At 37.2% G+C, this 19,947-nt stretch overlaps 1 pseudogene; it reads left to right on the forward strand.

The window, feature by feature from the left end:
- The first annotated feature begins 11,808 nt into the window (after positions 1-11,808).
- LOC143638593 (large ribosomal subunit protein uL18-like) lies at positions 11,809-15,973 on the forward strand (annotated as a pseudogene).
- The last annotated feature ends 3,974 nt before the right edge of the window (positions 15,974-19,947 follow it).

Below are 19,947 nucleotides of genomic sequence, written 5' to 3' on the forward strand. Positions count from 1 at the left end.
TTTGATTTCATAGCTTATAATCTTTCCATTTTACCATGCTCCCTCCCATAGATGTTGGGACTCATGATCTGGACTGGGTAGTACTGAAGTCAGTATATGTTTTTCATCTTTTGCTCTTTAAATGGGAGCAGGTCCATTTACACATGACACACACACAGAAGGGAACAGGCAAAAGGCCTTTGTTTCTAATATTTACCTAAAGGGATCCTGATCCAGCTTGACATGACAACAGCCATCTTGGTTGAAACTGCTATGTTGCCTGCCAGGTGACCCTGGATTGCATTATAAACCCTATAGGAGAAACAAGGTTGTCAAAACAGTCATCTGAGCATTTTTTGCCTGGCATTAATGCCTGAACTGTTCCTTAACTGAAGATTTAAATAGTTTCTTTGGGATCAGGTAAATTCCAGTTGATTGTGGTCCATCTTTGTATAGCTTAGTATTCACACCCCTTCCTCCTGATACAAGGTACAGCGATCTTTTTCTCCTGCTGCTGCTCAGAATACACTTCTGTCCATGAGTTCCTAATAAATTGCATTTTGTACAATTCTGGCTTCATCTGCCTCTCTCATTGGTCTCTTGGCATCTTCTGCATTTGACAGCCAGTTTTTGTACATTGGTTTCCACAAAACATTACCCAAACCAACCTATGGCTTAGCCTGCTCTAGAGATTTCCTGCCTTCCCTATGCTCATATTCTTGGTTTTGGGCCCCACTCTTTCTTGCTTTACTGAACCAATTGGCTCTGCTTCTCTTTTTCCAACCTCAACCTGTCTCACTTTGCTCCCCAACTTGCTCTTCTGTATTGTATTGTCTCACTTGCCAATGAGACATTCCTCCTCCTCACCTCAATCCCAAGGTACCCACACCTGCTATACAAGGCTTCTCTGTCTCTCATATAAGAGAGTCAGATTGAATAGGCATAGCCAGGTCAGAAAACTAGAACTACCCTGGGAGTGGCATGGAAAATCATGTGCTTAGAGGATAAAGACAGGAATTCAGTGCTGCAGCAGAAAACCAGGAGTTTGTTTAATTAAAGAATGAAGTTGAGCCAGGCGCGATGGCACATGCCTATAATCCCAGTGGCTAGGGAGGCTGAGGCAGGAGGATCAGCAGTTCAAAGCCAGCTTCAGCAATTTAGTGAGTCCCTGTGCAACTCAATGAGACCCTGTCTCTAAATAAAATACAAAAAGGGCTGGAGATGCGGCTCAGTAGTTAAGCATCCCTGGGTTCAATCTCTGATATAAAAAAAGGAGAAGTTGAGAGGTTGGGGTTGTGGCTCAGTGGTAGAGTGTTTGCATAGCACATGTGAGGCACTGGGTTCCAGCCTCAGCACCACATAGAAAAATAAACAAATAAAGGTATTGTGTCCATCTACAACTAAACATTTTTTAAAAATGAAGTTGAAAACTGAGGTTTAAAGGATGGGGAAGTAAATAACAGGACAAATCTAAAGTTTCTGGGTGTAGCCTGGCCTAGAAACCCTGAGACATGAACAGAAGGAATGCAAATGTTTGGCTTTAGTGAATACTTCTTAAATGAGGTTTGGGGTTTTATTGCCTAGTCATTGGGGGCACTGTCAGGCAATAAGATATAAGCAAAGTACTGGGGAAGCACTGCAGAAAGAGATTCAATTCTGCCTGAGTAGGTGAAGAGAGGTACACATTGGATTAAGATTTGAACTAAGACTTGAAGAATAAATAGGATTTCTATTGGTGGGGGTAAGTGGGGTGCATTTTTGGCAAACAAAGGTGTCAAAGATCATGACAATATATTCACTGAACAGCAAGTAGTTCCAGTGTGGTTAGAATGTTAGAGATGAGACACAGTTAGAGATGAGGTTGGAAAATTAGACTGAGAGATGGGGGAAACACAGAGGGCCTTAAATGTATTGGCTAAGAATCCTGAATTTGAATTTGTAAGCAATGGGAGAAGCATCAAAGACTTTAAAAACTCCTCATACAGAAAAAGTGACATTTTGGGATAATATACAGTTCTATGAAATTTAACACATGAATATATTTATATTACCACCACTACAATCAAATTACAGAACAATTCCAATACCCCATTGAATTTCTTGTGCTATCCATTTATAGTCATATCTACTCCGTACCCGCTAATCACTGGCAACCACCAATCTCAGTTCCTATTGTTTTGTCTTTGTTTGTTTGTTTCTTCTTTCTTTTTAGTTTTTTTTTTCTTTTTGAGACTGTCAAATAAATAGGAGCACACAATAAAGAACCTCTTGCACTGAACATTTTTAAGTAGAGGAGTGACTTCTTAGGACTATTTCAGAAAGATCACTTTAGTGTTTGTGCGAAGGATGAATTAGAGGAGGGTAAAATAAGAAATCAGGAGACCAGCTGCAAGAGTTCCAACCAGAGATGACTATTCCTTTGGCACATGTGGTACATATTCATTAAAAGACTGATTGTAGTTAATGAAACAGCTGTGGGAAGAAAATGAAACTAGGTCATGTTGACATATCTATAATGCTTTCATGTACTTTAGTGTGATTACCCATGGGATATAATAGTATACACACACACACTCACACAAACTGGGCTACCAAAAGAACACACATGATGTGGTCCAAATTTTATTTTTTTAAAAAAGGCATGTATATGTTGTATTTATAGACAATGGAAGTTGTATAAATGTACACTGAGATTTTAATTTGTTATTGCTGTGTAGTAGAATTAGAGGTGATGATTTTCTTCTTTCATAATATTCTATATTTCCGAAAGCACAGTTTCTTCTCCTGTTGGTCCTCCTGTCCCACTCTGATGTTTCAAGAATAAGCAGGCATATAGGTAAAATATATTCATTTCCTTTATTCTTGTACACTACTTGGTAGAACTCTGGACTAATAATAGACATAATGAATTTTAACTTGTTATTATGTCTGTGTTACTGAGGAGGGAGTTGAGGTACTGTAGTGAAATGACTTGGTCATTAATTAAGGGCAAATTAAAGAATAGAATACAGGCTTCATATTCCTACTCCAGACTTATTTTTCTATCTTTTTTTTTATACTGGGGATTGAACTCAGGGGCACTGAACCACTGAGCCACAGTCCCAGCCCTATTTTGTATTTTATTTAAAGATAGGGTCTCACTGAGTTGCTTAGCGCCTCACTGTTGCTGAGGCTGGCTTTGAACTTATGATCTTCCTGTCTCAGCCTTCTGAGCTGCTGGGATTACAGGCATTTTTTTCTATCTTTTTACTATAAAAATGATCAAGTATACATAAAAGAAGAAAGAATAATATAATGAACCTCCATGTACCATCACAGCTTCTATAATTATCACTTTGCCAATATTATTTCATCTATTCTTCATTCTGCCTTTTCTTTTCACCTCACTGGAGGATTTTAAAGAAAATTTCACAGAAATTACTTTGGTATACATCTGTAACTGATAAGTTTGTTTTAAAAATCATACTGCTATCATGTTGACCGAAGTCAGCAATAATTTCTTAATTCTCAGTCCATATTCAATTCATAATTGTTTTCAAGATGTCTTTTTTATAGTTTATTCAAATCAGGATCCAAACAAGGTCCACTGATTGCAGATGATTTATTTGTTAGCCAGCTTTGGGTTGCTGTGACAAAATACCTGAGACAATAAAATTTTAAGGAGGAAAGATTTATTTTGGGTCATGATTTCAGAGGTTTTATTCCATTGTCTCTAATTATTTTTATGTCTCTGACAAGGCAGTGCATCATGGCAGAAGCATGCAGCAGAGGAAAGCTGCACACCTCATGGCAGCTGGAAAGGAGACAGTTCACTTTTATAACAAAGTTTCTCCCCAAAAAACCCATCACATTATGAATCAATAAATGGATTAATTCATTGATGAGGTCAGAGCCCTCAGGATCCAATCACCTCTGAAGGGTCCCACCTCTGAACATTATTGCATTGGGAACCAAACCTTCAACACATGAGCTTTTGGGAAACATTTTAGAGCCAAACTGTTAACAATTGATAATGGAGCCAGACCGGAGCAGGAAGACGCGCCAGCCGCCCAGCCAGACCGGAGGAGGAAGTCCGGCCCCGCCCCGAGTGCTACTCTCCAGGAAGCCCATCAACCCTTAAAACCCATCAAAGTGGGTGTGGCTACCAGCACGGTTGTGCAGCTGATCCAGGTACCCGGTTTCCAACTCCCCCACCCTTAGCTGCGTTAACTCAAAATATTTCCCACAAGCTTTTGGGGATTGTAGCTATCAACACAAAACAACAACTGTACAGGCACCTGGTTTCTACCTCAGAGACTAGAGTAGGGAAGATACAGGTGGAAGCTCATTTCCCTTCACACTGGCTATACCCACCACCCTGAATACAGTGGCTCAAACTAGGAATAGACAACGCCACCTACTGGAAGCAAGGAAAACAGTGTTCTGAGAGACTTTTTTTTTTCCTCTCTTTCTCTTTTCTTCTCTCTCTTCCACAACTTCAGCATATGTGAAACCAAGAACTGAGCATGAACAACTGAATTACCAAAGTAATATAATATAGAGGAATTGCATATACCCCACCTCCCCCCCATTTTTTTCTTTATTTCTATCTTACTTCCCTTTCCCTTCTCTTATTTCTCTTTTCTTCCTTGTTCTTTTTTTCTTTTTTTTTTAAATTCGTATTCTCTCTATCCCACTTTCAATCTCCTAACTTTTGCTATCTATACATAGGGTAACTATCTAAATAGGAGGTTGAGTCTATACATTCTTCCATAAATTACCAGTCGAGTGGTTAGAGTTCTCCAAAGGTGCTAAGTTAGTTTAACCTCATACCCTCACTCCTTTCCCTCTAAGTATAACATCCTTCGTCTGAAATTAAGTTTTCTATATGCCACCAGATATGGTACACATTTTATGAAACTAAGGAATATATTCTTAAGTAATAATTAAAACCAATATCTATAGTCTTAGAATCTAACTATAAATGTATTAATAATGAAAACTTGTCCTTAGATAATGTACTGTTGATATTGGGATCTGTTAACATTGTCTTTCTCCGCAAAAGAGGGATTTTGGAGCTATTCAAGAACAATACAAATATATAAGGGGAAAACATTAGCTCAACAGTTTCACAAAGCTAGAAAGAATCATGAGCAGTATGAAAAGACAAGGAAAGAAAGGACCACAAACAATACAGGTCAATTCAACATTAGATGAGGTAATATCTGCAGCTGATGGAATGTCAGATAAAGAATTCAGGATATACATGCTTCAGATGATCTGGAGTCTCAAGGAAGACATTATTCATCAAATTCAGACAATGAAAAATCACTTTGACAATGAATTACATAAACAAATCCAAGAAGCAAAAGATCAACTCTATAGGGAGATAGAGGATACAAAAAACAAACAGAAATTCTGGAAATGCAGGAAACAATAAACCAAATTAAAAACTCAAATGAGAGTATTACCAGCAGAGTAGAACACTTGGAAGATAGAACTTCAGACAACGAAGACAAAGTTTTTCAACTTGAAAAGAACATAGACAGCTCAGCGAGAATGTTAAGAAATCATGAGCAGAACATCCAAGAATTATGGGATAACATCAAGAAACCAAACCTAAGAGTTATTGGGATACAAGAGGGTACAGAGGTCCAAACCAAGGGAATGAGCAATCTATTCAATGAAATAATACTAGAAAACTTCCCAGACTTAAAGAATGAAAAAGAAATCCAAATACTAGAAGCCTACAGGACACCGAATATACAAAATCATAAGAGATCCACACCACGACACATAATAATGAAGATGCCCACATAATAATGAAGAGAGAATCTTAAAAGCCACAAGAGAGAGGAAGCAGATTACATTTAGGGGTAAATCAATCAGGATAACTACTGATCTTTCAACACAGACTCTGAAAGCTAGAAGATCCTGGAATAACATATTTCAAACACTGAAAGAAAAAGGGTTCCAACCAAGAATCATGTATCCAGCGAAATTAAGCTTCAGGATTGAAGATGAAATAAAAATCTTCCACGATAAGCAAAAGTTAAAAGAATTTGCAGCTAGAAAACCAGCTCTTCAAAACATCCTTGGCAAAACATTACAGGAAGAGGAAATGAAAAATAACAATGAAAACCAACAACAGGAGGGAGTACAGTAAAGGAAAAACTAAGCATAGAGGAAAAACAAATCATGTTAAGTATCATACATAACCAAATATGGCTAGAAATACAAACCATATCTCAATAGTAACCCTAAATGTTAATGGCTTAAATGCACCAATCAAAAGACATAGGCTAGTAGAATGGATTAAAAAAAAAGATCCAACAATATGCTGCCTACAGGAGACTCATCTGATAGGAAAAGACATACACAGACTGAAGGTGAAAGGTTGGGAAAAATCATATCACTCATATGGACCCCGGAAGCAAGCAGGGGTGTCCATACTTGTATCAAATAAAATAGACTTCAAGCCAAAGTTAATCAAAAGGGATAAACAAGGACACTACATACTGCTCAAGGGAACAATACGCCAACAAGACTTGACGATCATTAATATATATGCCCCAAACAATGGTGCAGCTACGTTCATCAAACAAACTCTTCTCAAGTTCAAGAGTCTAATAGACCACAACACAATAATCATGGGAGATTTTAACACACCTCTCTCACCAATGGACAGATCTTCCAAACAAAAGTTGAATAAAGAAACCATAGAGCTCAATAATACAATTAATAACTTAGACTTAATTGATATATACAGAATATACCACCTAACATCAAGCGGATACACTTTCTTCTCAGCAGCACATGGATCCTTCTCAAAAATAGACCATATATTATGTCACAGGGCAAATCTTAGCAATTACAAAGGAGTTGAGATACTACCATGCATTTTATCTGATCATAATGGAATGAAATTGGAAATCAATAATAAAATGAGAAAGGAAAAACCCTACATCACATGGAGATTAAACAATATGCTATTGAATGAACAAAGGGTTACAGAAGACATCAAAGAGGAAATTAAAAAATTCTTAGAGGTAAACGAAAACTCAGACACAACATATCGAAATCTTTGGGACACTATGAAAGCAGTACTAAGAGGAAAACTCATTTCATGGAGTTCATTCCTTAAAAGAAGGAAAAGCCAACAAATAAATGACCTCATACTACACCTCGAAGCCTTAGAAAAAGAAGAACAAATCAGCAGCAAATACAGTAGAAGGCAAGAAATAATTAAAATTAGAGCTGAAATCAATGAAATCGAAACAAAAGAAACAATTGAAAAAATTGACAAAACTAAAAGTTGGTTCTTTGAAAAAATAAATAAGATTGATAGACTACTAGCCACGCTAACAAAGAGAAGAAGAGAGAGAACCCAAATTACTAGCTTACGGGATGAAAAAGGCAACATCACAACAGACAATTCAGAAATAAAAAAGATAATTAGAAATTATTTTGAAACCCTATACTCTAATAAAATAGAAGATAGTGAAGGCATCGATAAATTCCTTGAGACATATGAACTACCCAGATTGAATCAGGAAGATATAAACAACCTAAACAGACCAATATCAAGTGAGGAAATAGAAGAAGCCATCAAAAGACTACCAACCAAGAAAATCCCAGGACCGGATGGATATACAGCAGAGTTTTACAAGAACTTTAAAGAAGAACTAATACCAATACTCCATAATCTATTTCAGGAGATAGAAAAAGAGGGAGAACTCCCAAATTCATTCTATGAGGCCAATATCACCTTGATTCCCAAATCAGAGAAAGACATCTCAAAGAAAGAAAACTACAGACCAATATCCCTAATGAATTTAGATGCAAAAGTCCTCAATAAAATTCTGGCAAATCGTATACAAAAACATATCAAAAAGATCGTGCACCATGATCAAGTAGGATTCATCCCTGGGATGCAAGGCTGGTTCAATATACGGAAATCAATAAACGTTATTCACCACATCAATAGACTTAAATATAAGAACCATATGATCATCTCGATGGACGCAGAAAAAGCATTCGACAAAGTACAGCATCCCTTTATGTTCAAAACATTAGAAAAACTAGGGATAACAGGAACTTACCTCAAAATTATAAAAGCTATATATGCTAAGCCTCAGGCTAGCATCATTCTAAATGGAAAAAAACTGAAGGCATTCCCTCTAAAATCTGGAACAAGACAGGGATGCCCTCTCTCACCACTTCTGTTCAACATAGTTCTCGAAACACTGGCCAGAGCAATTAGACAGACGAAAGAAATTAAAGGCATAAAAATAGGAAAAGAAGAACTTAAATTATCACTATTTGGGACGATATGATCCTATACCTAGCAGACCCAAAGGGTCTACAAAGAAACTACTTGAGCTAATAAATGAATTCAGCAAAGTGGCAGGATATAAAATCAACACGCATAAATCAAAGGCATTCCTGTATTTCAGCGACAAATCTTCTGAACTGGAAATGAAGAAATCCACCCCATTCACAATATCCTCAAAAAAATAAAATACTTGGGAATCAACCTAACAAAAGAGGTGAAGGATTTATACAATGAAAACTACAGAACCCTAAAGAGAGAAATAGAAGAAGATCTTAGAAGATGGAAAAATATACCCTGTTCATGGATAGGCAGAACTAACATCATCAAAATGGCGATATTACCAAAAGTTCTCTATAGGTTCAATGCAATGCCAATCAAAATCCCAACGGCATTTCTTGTAGAAATAGATAAAGCAATCATGAAATTCATATGGAAAAATAAAAGACCCAGAATAGCAAAAGCAATTCTAAGCAGGAAGTGTGAATCAGGCGGTATAGCGATACCAGACTTCAAACTATACTACAGAGCAATAGTAACAAAAACAGCATGGTACTGGTACCAAAACAGGCGGGTGGACCAATGGTATAGAATAGAGGACACAGAAACCAATCCACAAAATTACAACTATCTTATATTCGATAAAGGGGCTAAAAGCATGCAATGGAGGAAGGATAGCATCTTCAACAAATGGTGCTGGGAAAACTGGAAATCCATATGCAACAAAATGAAACTGAATCCCCTCCTCTCGCCATGCACAAAAGTTAACTCAAAATGGATCAAGGACCTTGATATCAAATCAGAGACTATGCGTCTGATAGAAGAAAAGGTTGGCTCTGATCTACATATTGTGGGGTCGGGCTCCAAATTCCTTAATAGGACACCCGTAGCACAAGAGTTAATAACAAGGATCAACAAATGGGACTTACTTAAACTAAAAAGTTTTTTCTCAGCAAGAGAAACAATAAGAGAGGTAAATAGGGAGCCTACATCATGGGAACAAATTTTTACTCCTCACACTTCAGATAGAGCCCTAATATCCAGAGTATACAAAGAACTCAAAAAATTAAACAATAAGAAAACAAATAACCCAATCAACAAACGGGCCAAAGACCTGAACAGACACTTCTCAGAGGAGGACATACAATCAATCAACAAGTACATGAAAAAATGCTCACCATCTCTAGCAGTCAGAGAAATGCAAATCAAAACCACCCTAAGATACCATCTCACTCCAGTAAGATTGGCAGCTATTCTGAAGTCAAACAACAACAAGTGCTGGCGAGGATGTGGGGAAAAGGGTACTCTTGTACATTGCTGGTGGGACTGCAAATTGGTGTGGCCAATCTGGAAAGCAGTATGGAGATTCCTGGGAAAGCTGGGAATGGAACCACCATTTGACCCAGCTATTGCCCTTCTCGGACTATTCCCTGAAGACCTTAAAATAGCGTACTACAGGGATACTGCCACATCGATGTTCAAAGCAGCACAATTCACAATAGCTAGACTGTGGAACCAACCCCGATGCCCCTCAATAGATGAATGGATAAAAAAAATGTGGCATTTATACACAATGGAGTATTACTCTGCATTAAAAAATGACAAAATCATGGAATTTGCAGGGAAATGGATGGCATTAGAGCAGATTATGCTAAGTGAAGCTAGCCAATCCCTAAAAAACAAATGCCAAATGTCTTCTTTGATATAATGAGAGCAACTAAGAACAGAGCAGGGAGGAAGACCAGGAGGAAAAGATTAACATTAAACAGAGTCATGAAGTGGGAGGGAAAGGGAGAGAAAAGGGAATTTGCATGGAAATGGAAGGAGACCCTCATTGTTATACAAAATTACATATAAGAGTTGTGAGGGGAATGGGAAAAAAATAAGGAGAGAAATGAATTACAGTAGATGGGGTAGAGAGAGAAGATGGGAGGGGAGGGGAGGGGAGATAGTAGAGGATAGGAAAGGTAGCAGAATACAACAGTTACTATTATGGTATTATGTAAAAATGTGGATGTGCAACCGATGTGATTCTGCAATCTTTGTAATGTTTTGAATAACCAATAAAAAAAACAATTGATAATTTTTCTTAGTTCTCTCTTATTCTATAGTAGTCCATCTGTCACAGGAGGAATTCTTGGAGGGGGGCATCTCAATTCAGGAGAATTTCAGCAGGTGCCCATCAAAGACATAGACTTATGTAGGGAAGCAGATACACATTCAAAGGAGGATGTGGGTTATCTCAAGGGAGATAAGCCTTTGTGGGTAAAGCAAGAAACACATTTTCAAAGGAGAAAGCAGCCCATCTCCAGAGGGAGAGACAGCAACCCATTTGTTTGGGGTGTAAGTATTTATAAAGGGAAAGTAGCTCAGGCTGGACTAGAGGAGGAGTCTGGATGGAGTCACACAATTTCACACCAGTTTTTCTAGCACTTGTGCATTGCCCTTGTATCGTGTTACATTTTGCAGGTAAGACATAGGCTGGGTTGCTCAGGAGTTGCTTGTTTTCCATTTCAGTTTCATAGGCATTTCTTGCATTCCAAAAGCTCATAGGTGCTTCTTTTTTGTGACTCAGTATATCTTTATTTTCCTGTATGCCCAAATTCCTATCTCATATCTTTCCTTTTCTATGTCACTGATTTGTTGAATAAATTGGGTCACTTTTTTCTGTTGACTATTGGATGCACTATATTTGGTCAATTGCTTCCTGGTGATATTGTTAATTTGCCCTTTGTCCCTTTTATTTCCTAATAATCAGTAGTGAGATCTAGAGTTTGGTTAGGTTCATGGTCAATTTTTAGGCAAGGATACCTAGTAAATGGTGCCATGTACTTCCTACCACAGTGCACGAGGAGGTGCATTTTGTCTGCCTATCTCATTTTGATTGATGCTAACATTCATTAGTAGGTTCAGGTGATACCAGCTTATCTCCCTATTATAAAGATTCCCATCGACTTTTCATTTATTTTTTGTTTGTTTGTTTTTGGTACTGGGGATTGAACCCAGGGGCACTTAACCACTTAGCCACATCTCCAGCCCTTTTAGATATTTTATTTTGAGACAGGGTCTTGCTGAGTTGCTGAGGCTGACCTTGAACTCACAATCCTCCTGCTTCAGCCTCCCAAGGTGTTGGAATTCCAGGCATGCATAGCCATGGCTGGGTCAACTTTTTATCTAATAACCCCTCTATAGATCTGTTATTTCAATAAGAAAGTGTAAAATGGTGATTTTTCTAATGTGAGCACTTCTTTTGCATTTATTAGTTCCAATCCTTCTATAAATAGGAAATTCTCATTAGCTATTTGCTTACTCTGAATCACAATGTTTACAGAAAAGTCAGGATAAATGCTTCATTTTTTCTATCAGTTTTGTGAGTTATAAATATGTATTGTCTGTTTTTTTGGTGGGGTATTAGTCCTTCAATGCTTAGGCAGGCCGCTTACAACTGTGCCTTAGTCATCACTCTCTGTCAACCAGTAGCAAAAGCTTAAGGTGCTTTCAGGCTGTTACAGAGCATGATGCATTCTGCAGTGGGTATGTGCATGGTCTTTTCATATCCTTCATTTAGGTCGGAGCTTTTAAAATGCCTTATTCCTCCATGTTTCTCTTTTCCAAGCCTCTTCCTTCCCAAACCAAAAGTCTATCTTAACAACTGTTAACTATCTCTTGTTACAGGCTGCTGCAACCAATACTTTTGCCTTGAAATCCTGCCCTTGGAATGTTTAGAGTCAGCTGAGTAAAAGACAAAACCTTGTACCCTTTCTTTAGGGAACCACCAGACAGGTCAAAATGCACAAACTCAATTCTTTGAGAGTAAGGTCTGTATTGGTTTCCTCTGGCACAAGAAATCTGCACCGAGAGTGGGAGCTGCCATCTTTATAGCTGCCATTGCTCTGGTAGTGAGAGACAGTGAGCATGCAAGGCAACAGCTTCTTTCTTCATTAAGCTTTCCCTTCATTGACTTTAGTTTTTTTTTTCTTTTTTAAACTAGATTCCAGAGTTCTGTGAAAATGGATTCTTTTTTTCCCCTCATTAAAAAAAAATTGTTCTAATTAGTTATACATGACAGTAGAATGCATTTTGACACATTGTACAGAAATGGAGCACAGCTTCTCATTCCTCTGGCTGTGCATGGTGCAGAGTCACACTGGTAGTGTAGTCATATAAGTATATAGGGTAATAATGTCTGTCTCATTCCACCATCTTTCCTACTTCCACACCCCCCTCCCCTCACCTCCCCTCTGCCCAATCCAAAATTCCTTCATTCTTCCCTACCCACCCCAATTATGGATCAGTATTCACTTATCAGAGAAAACATTTGGCCTTTGGTTTTAGGGTTTGGCTTACTTCACTTAGCATGATATTCTACAGTTCCATTCTTTTACCTGCCAATGCCATAATTTCATTCTTCTTTAAGGCTGAGTAATATTCCATTGTTGGTTCCATAGTTTAGCTATTGTGAATTGAGCTGCTATAAACATTGATGTGGTTACATCACTGAAGTATGCTGAATTTAAGTCCTTTAGGATATAAACAGAGGAATGGGATAGCTAGGTCAAATGGTGGTTTCATTCTAAGTGTTCTGAGGAATCTCCATACTGTTTTCCAGAGTGGTTGCACCAATTTGCAGTCCCACCAGCAATGTATGAGTATACCTTTTCCCCCACATCCTCACCAACACTTATTATTCCTTGTATTCTTGATGATTGCCATTCTGACAGGAGTGAGATGAAATCTTAGTTTTGATTTGCATTTCTCTAATTGTTAGAGATGTTGAACATTTTTTCATATATTTGTTGTTCAATTGTATATCTTCTTCTGAGAAATGTCTGTTCTAGCTCCTTAGCCCATTTATTGATTGGTTTGTTTGTTTTTTTTGGTGTTAAGTTTTTGAATTCTTTATATATCCTGGAGATTAGTGCTCTATTTGAGGTCTGTGAGGTAGATTTTTTTCCCATTCTGTAGGCTCTCTCTTGTGAAAATGGATTGTGATAATTTGCCAGTTTACTAGTTTCCTTTGTGGAGAGAAAGAACCCTGGAATTCTCTTCTCCACCATTTTTAGTGACCTCCAGCTTTTTATTTTTTGTAAGGATGGGAATGTCATTCTTAATATGCAAGAACTAAAACTAGGTGTCCATTTTTTTTGCACAAATTGTCATATGACTGATCAGTTAAATCGTCTTTAAATTGGCTCCTTTTTTTTCTTTTGATAGAAACCCAGTAATCTTTGATAGTTTCTTGCTTTCTGCTACAAGATCTCCCAGGCTCATCTTGTATGTTTACTGCTGCAGACCTGTATAGCCATTTATTCAAAGAACTTTGACTCTTTCTCAGTGGAAAAAAAAATTTTAAGAACAAAACATGGGTCCTAAGAGCATTTTATTGCTGTTAAGTTGTCATTGTTTCCAGGCTTTTTAAGGAAAAGAGCTAGGAAGAACATTTTAACAATAAGAAATATATTTTTCCCTCTGTACCACTACTGGGCCTGTAGGTCTTTGTCAAGAACATACATATGTATGTTCTGTAGACGGGGATTGTTAAAGTTATTAAGAATAAGGCCTACTTTAAGAAATATGAAGTCAAATTTAGAAGAATATGAGAGGATTAAATTGACTACTGCATTTGGAAACTTTGGTGATTGTTATGGTTTGGATATGATGTTTCCCTCCAAAGCTCCTGAGTTAATGCAGGAATATTTAGAAGTGAAATGATTGGATTGTAAGAGCTGGAACCTAATCAGTCCATCCTAGTTTGAATGTACTGAGTCAGACCCATAGGCAGGTGGTATGTGACTGCAGGAGGTGGATCATTGGGGGTGTGCTATGAAAGGGTGCATCTTCCCTGTGGTATTCCCTGCCCGCCCCCATGCTGCATTCTCTGCTTCCTGGCTCCCCTGTGGTAAGCAGCACTTCTCTGCCATGCTCTTCCACCATGATGATTTGCCTCATCTTGGGCCCAGAGCAATGAACTTGGCTGACCATGGACTAAACCTCTGAAACTGTGAGCCAAAATAACTTACCCTCCTCTAAGTTATTCTTGTTGAGTCTTTTGATCACAGTGAAAACCTCAGTGATCCAGGATAAGAATAGTACAACATACATGAATACAAGATGGTAATTCATTTACTAATAGAGATATCACTTGTCATATTGCTAATGACTATACAGAAGGGGATATGATAGTATGTGCACCTTATGAATACCACCTATCAAAATATGGCATCAGGGGCTGGGGTTGTGGCTCAGTGGTAGAGTGCTCGCCTAGTATGCATGAGGCACTGGGTTCAATCCTCAGCACCACATAAATGTAAAATAAAGATATTGTGTCCACCTAAAACTTAAAAATAAATATTTTTTTAAAAATATGGCATGAATATTGGCTTGACAGATTATGCTGCAGCATTTTGTATGGGCCTGCTGCTGGATCAGTCTTTTCAGTAAGTTGTCATGGGCAATTTCTGTGAAGGCCAAGAGGAGGTAAACAGAGATAAATACAATGTGGAAAGCATTGATGATTATCCTTGTACCTTTACTTGCTGTTTGGATGCAGGCCTTGAGAGATATACCATTGACAATAAAACTTTTGGAGCTCTGACAGGAGCAGTGGATAGAGGCTTGTCTATCCCTCAGAGTACCAAATGATTTCCTGGTTATGATTCTGAAAGCAAGTAATTTAATGAAAAAGTGTATTGGAAGCACTTCATGGATCATAACTTTGCAGATTATATGCATTCCCTGGTGGAAGAAGATAAAGATGCTTACAAGCAACAGCTCTCTCACTATATAAAGAACAAAATTCCAGAGAAGATATATAAGAAAGCTCATTCTGCTATTGAAAAATATAAGCAAATATGCATACACACATATACACACAAGTGTGTGTATTTCTCCCCTTTTGAACACAAAAACTATAAAAACTGTTTTCTACCTTGCCTTTTTTCATTTATATTATCCTGAAGACCATCCATGTCAAAATACAAAGATTGTCTTCATTCCTTTTTTAATCATGTATTACTTCATTGCATTGCTACATTGGGTTTCTTTAGTCTATTCACATTATAAATAATGTCAATGAAGAGCAGCAAAGGGCATATGTCATTTTGCATTTTTTCATTATGTTTTTGGAGTAGTTTCCAGGAAGTAAAGTGTGTGCATATATAATTTTCTAGATATTGACAAATTCTCCTCCACCATTTTGCATGCTAAGCAGCAATATATTAGAGTCCAGGGCTTTTAATATTTCTCCACAGAGTTATTGTGGATCTCTCGTGGTAACTCCTTTATGGCACGAGACAGACTTCACCTCTCTCACTACTCATCCTACAGAAATATACCAGAGCTTGTATCCTATTATTTTCCCTATTACATATTCTGTGCCAAAAACAAATACATTGCCTTATAGTAATCAGGAAAAATTTGTGGCTAGCCTTGTCTTGTTATGAACCACTTATCAAGCCTGGCTGCAAGGGGCTGAGGAAAGTTCTGAAACATTAAACAGCCTTGATTGCCAATGAGTCCACCAACCATGTTTAGTTGCCCATGCACTCTGTCTGGAAATCAGAGCCCAGAACACACAAGACAAAATGGAATGTTAAATGTCCATCTTTATGCTCTCCTAAGGTACTTTCTTTTCTGTTTGTTATTATCAGCTTTGAAATAAACCCATTGGAAGCTCCCAAATGACAGACCCATCATTGTTTTTGTTATTGATCTTTCACCTACGTGTTTGCCTTTACTTCCAGTCACTGCCTCTCCCTATGTTTCCTTGGAGCTCTCGCCATCTTGTGGCAGGTTGGCAGCCCTGAGAAATAAACTTCTGACTTCATAAGTGAAGAAAACAAAACACACACTCCTTACCATGTTATATTGTATATGCACAGTATTTTATATTGTCTATAATTTACTTTAAAGCACTTTGATATCAATTCTTTGTGATATACTTTATTTCATCTACTTTTTTCACTTTGTATTACCTCTGAATTTGGGGAGAATTTTACCATAATAATATGTCAGTTTGAATTGGCAGCAATTTTTCTTTTTCTTTTTTTTTTTTTTTTGGTGTATTAAGGAATGTTGGATCTTATAACCCATGGCATCTTGGATTCAAAGAATCAATTATTTAATGAAATATTGTATCTGTCTACAAAATGGTATTTTGAAAAATTAGTGCAGGGTGGGGGCAGTAGAGGTAAGAATAAGGGGTGCATTAGGTATGTATTTTGAAGGAAAAGTAATGTTTATTCCTATCGATAAACAATTTTTACAGTTCTAGTTAACATATAAGTTATACTAAAAAAATACATATTCAGCAGTGATTAGTTAGCATTTGAAGACCATAGTCAGATGTTTACATCATGAAGGTAGTTATACCCTAGGGTGTTTACATTTTCCTATCTGAACCTGCATTAAATCAAGAGTTCCTGAACTTTCCTTGTGCCACTACAACTGCTAGAAGAAAACATAAGGTCAAGACTCCAACATGTTGGTGCAGGCACCTACTTCTTTAACAAGACTCTTAAAAAAATCAAACATAGGATCAATAAGTGGAACAGCACGCTTGTATCCCAGCATCACCAGAGGCTGAGGCAGGAGGATTGCCAAGTTCAAAGCCAGCCTCAGCAACTTAGTGAGGCCCTAAGCAATGTAGCAAGACTCTGTCTCTAAAATAAAATATAAAAAGGGCTGGGAGTGTGGCCCAGTGGTAAAGCACTCTGGGTTCAATCTCTGGTACCAAAAAAAAGTGGAACAGCTTTAAATTAAAAAGCTTCTTGTGGAGAGAGCTTGAGAATGGGAGAAAATCTTGCCAGCTACTCTTCCAACAGGGGATTAAAATCAAGAATATATAAAGAACCCAAAACACTTAACACCCAAACTCCAAATAACTAATTGATAAATGGGCAAAAGAACCAAATGAACATTTCTCAAAAGAGAAATGCAAATGCCCAACAAATATATGAAAAAAAATGCTCAACATCCTTAGCAATCAGGGAAATGCAAATCAAAACTATACTGAGATTCTATTTCACTTAGAATGGCAGTCATCAAGAATACAAGCAACAATAAATAATGAAGAAGATAGGGAGAAAAAGGTATACTCATGCATTGTTGGTGGAACTGCAAATTAAGACAACCACTTTGGAAAGCAGTATGAAGATTCTTCAAAAGACTAGGAATGGACCAAACATATGATTCAGTGATACCACTCTTGGTATTCATTGAAAAGAACTGAAACCAGCATACTATACTGATACATGCATACTAATGTTTATAGCAGCACAATTCATAATAGCCAAGCATGTTATGAAACTAGCCCATATGCCAATCAACAGACAAGTCGATAAAGAAAATGTGGTATATATACACACAATGGTATTCTACTCAGCCATAAAGAAGAATGAAATTATGATATTTGCTTATGAAACTGGAGAACATCATGCCAAGTGCCATAAGCCAGACTCAGAAAGTCAAAGATCAAATGTTTTCTCTCATATGCAAACTCTAGAAAGAAAAAAATGAATAAAAAAGGAGATCTCATGAATATAGAAGAGAGAATAGTGGTATAAAAGAAGGACTGAAGCAGAGGGAGGAGGGATGAGAAAGGGAAAGAATCGTGGAAAGAAATTGACCAAATTATGTTATATGTGTATATGAATGTATCACATTAAATTCCACTTTTATGCATAACTATAATACACTAATAAAAACATAAAAAAAATTTAAAAAATCCAACATGGGCTTGGCTTGTGACTCACACACCTAGCATGTGTGAGGCACTGGCACCACATAAAAATAAGTAAAATAAAGATATTGTGTCCATCTGCCAGTAAAAAATATATTTTTTAAAAATCCAACATTTTCAAAAAAAGAAACATGTACTCATGAATAGACATGTGTGTATAACAGTTTAGGAAACAGGCTTGCAACAGAAAAAACAAAACTTACAAAAATTACTTATTAATGCAAAGCTAAAATATTAAAATAAAACCCACAAAACACCTTCAAACAAACAAAACTTTCCTTGTGCCATGGGTTCCTTTGGCCAATTGGTGAACTGTTTAGAGAGTCATTTTTTAATACATGAAATAAAACATGTAGGATTACAATGAAAACTGGTTGTGTTAAAATAGTCATCAAAATATTAAAGATATAATTTATGCATATTAACATGTGTTTCTTTTCCCTCTCCAGCTTCATTAAAGTATAATCAACATAATTGTATATATTTATAGTGTAGAATTTAATGTTTTGATATGTGTATAGATTGTGAAATGATCAACTTAAGCTAGTTAACATTTATATATATATATATATATATATATATATATATATATATATATCACATAATACTTTTATTTTATTTATTTATTTTTATGTGGTGCTGAGGATTAAACCCAGCCCCTCACATGTGCTAGGCAAGCACTCTACCGCTGAGCCACAACCCCAGCCCCCTCACATATATTCTTTTTTTCTCTTTTTTAAAATTTATGTTTATTTATTTTTTTAATTAATTTTTATTGTTGGTTGTTCAAAACATTACATAGTTCTTGATATATCATATTTCACACTTTGATTCAAGTGGGATATGAACTCCCATTTTTACCCCGTATACAGATTGCAGAATCACATCAGTTGCACATCCATTGATTTACATATTGCCATACTAGTGTCTGTTGTATTCTGCTGCCTTTCCTATCCTCTACTATCCCCCCTCCCCACCTCCCCTCCCCTCTTCTCTCTCTACCCCCTCTACTGTAATTCATTTCTCCCCCTTATATTTTTCCCCCTTTCCCCTCACTTCCTCTTGTATGTAATTTTGTATACCCCTGAGGGTCTCCTTCCATTTCCATGCAATTTCCCTTCTCTCTCCCTTTCCCTCCCACCTCTCATCCCTGTTTAATGTTAATCTTCTTCTCATGCTCTTCGTCCCTACTCTGTTCTTAGTTACTCTCCTTATATCAAAGAAGACATTTGGCATTTGTTTTTAAGGGATTGGCTAGCTTCACTTAGCATAATCTGCTCTAATGCCATCCATTTCCCTGCAAATTCTATGATTTTGTCATTTTTTAATGCAGAGTAATACTCCATTGTGTATAAATGCCACATTTTTTTTTATCCATTCGTCTATTGAAGGGCATCGGGGTTGGTTCCACAATCTTGCTATTGTGAATTGTGCTGCTATGAACATGGATGTAGCAGTGTCCCTATAGTGTGCTCTTTTTAGGTCTTTAGGGAATAGACCGAGTAGGGGAATAGCTGGGTCAAATGGTGGTTCCATTCGGAGCTTTCCAAGAAATCTCCATACTGCTTTCCAAATTGGCTGCACCAATTTGCAGTCCCACCAGCAATGTACAAGTGAACCCTTTTCCCCACATCCTCGCCAGCACTTGTTGTTGTTTGACTTCCTAATGGCTGCCAATCTTACTGGAGTGAGATGGTATCTTAGGGTAGTTTTGATTTGCATTTCTCTGACTGCTAGAGATGGTGAGCATTTTTTCATGTACTTGTTGATTGATTATATGTCCTCCTCTGAGAAATGTCTGTTCAGGTCCTTGGCCCATTTATTGATTGGGTTATTTGTTATCTTATAGTCTAATTTTTTTAGTTCTTTGTATATTCTGGATATTAGGGCTCTGTCTGAAGTGTGAGGAGTAAAGATT

The sequence above is a fragment of the Callospermophilus lateralis genome, chromosome X (assembly GCF_048772815.1).
Source record: "Callospermophilus lateralis isolate mCalLat2 chromosome X, mCalLat2.hap1, whole genome shotgun sequence".
In the NCBI taxonomy this organism is placed as follows: Eukaryota; Metazoa; Chordata; class Mammalia; order Rodentia; family Sciuridae; genus Callospermophilus; species Callospermophilus lateralis.